Source organism: Orycteropus afer, unplaced genomic scaffold, assembly GCF_000298275.1.
Source record: "Orycteropus afer afer isolate SDZICR_OR568_19922 unplaced genomic scaffold, OryAfe1.0 scaffold00177, whole genome shotgun sequence".
Taxonomy (NCBI): Eukaryota; Metazoa; Chordata; class Mammalia; order Tubulidentata; family Orycteropodidae; genus Orycteropus; species Orycteropus afer.
Window position 1 is genome coordinate 2,726,082 of NW_006921764.1, and position 1,214 is coordinate 2,727,295.

Here is a 1,214-nt window from a genome sequence, read left to right on the forward strand (position 1 = left end):
TGGGTCATGTTGTCAGAAGGGAGAAGGATGTCATGCCTGGTAAGGTGGAGGGTCAATGAAAGAGGGAAGGCCCTCAATGAGATGGATTGACACAGTGGTTGTTGCAACGGGCTCAAGCAGGGATCACGGAGCTGGCACAGGACCAAACAGTGTTTTGTTCTGCTGTGAACAGGGTCGCTATGAGTCAGAGACAACTTGACAGCACCTAACAACAACAACAGTCTTTGTAATGCTCTCCAAGTACTGGGTGGAACTATGCAAATGTAAGGTTCTTGTGGCTCACCATGGGGACCAGACAGCTTGCTAACAATGTAAATAAGGTAAATGGCAACGTTGTGGGTGTGGGACCATGCAAATAAAGTGTATGGAACCCTAACGGGGGGATTGGTCATTTCTGCTCTCCTGCTAGACTTAAGATGAGCCATCCCAGAGGAGGAAACAGGGTATCTCACTACCACCAAGAAAGAAAAGCTAGGACTTCCGGTAAGATGGAGGAATAGGCAGACAAGCGACACAGATACTCTTCACAAAGAAAAGAAAAACCATTTGACAGAGATACAGAAGATAATCCTGGAGCCCTGAGCTTTGAAAGGAAGGATACAGAAGTGGATTAGGCACCAACTAGTGGAAAAACCTGAACGAAAGCAGTGAGTACAGAGCTGGTTGGAGCTGTGGACTGTCAGCTGCTCTGATGGGACCAACAGCCTGAATATTTCCAAGTGGTGTTGGGACCTGAGACTTGCCCTAAAGATCAGCCCTGGTCACCTAGGGCTGCAGGGATGTCCACGCTGGTGGCCTATGACTAGGAAGGGAAATGGCAAGGAAGGAAGTCAACCTGAGCTGTTGACTTTCTGCTGTCCGGAGGGCAGTGGCAGCCATTTTGGATATTTAAAGTAACCGAGGGCACAGCCATTTTAAATGTTTACAAGTGGTGGTCATTTTGGATATTTAAAATGACTGAGGGCACAGCCATTTTGAATCTTTACAAGTGGCAACCATTTTGGATTTTAAAGTGATAGAATTCTCATTCGGATTCCAGAGACCTAAGAATAGGCTCTGTTTGCCAAAGTCAGCAGGCATACACAAGAGGCTGACAACAGGAAAGGAGACAGGTGGTGAGTGTATAAGTGCTGCCAACTAACGAATAGAGGAGCACAGTACCCTGCTTGCATAGATAACACAGACAAAACAAACAAAATGAAAATTGTGAGCAA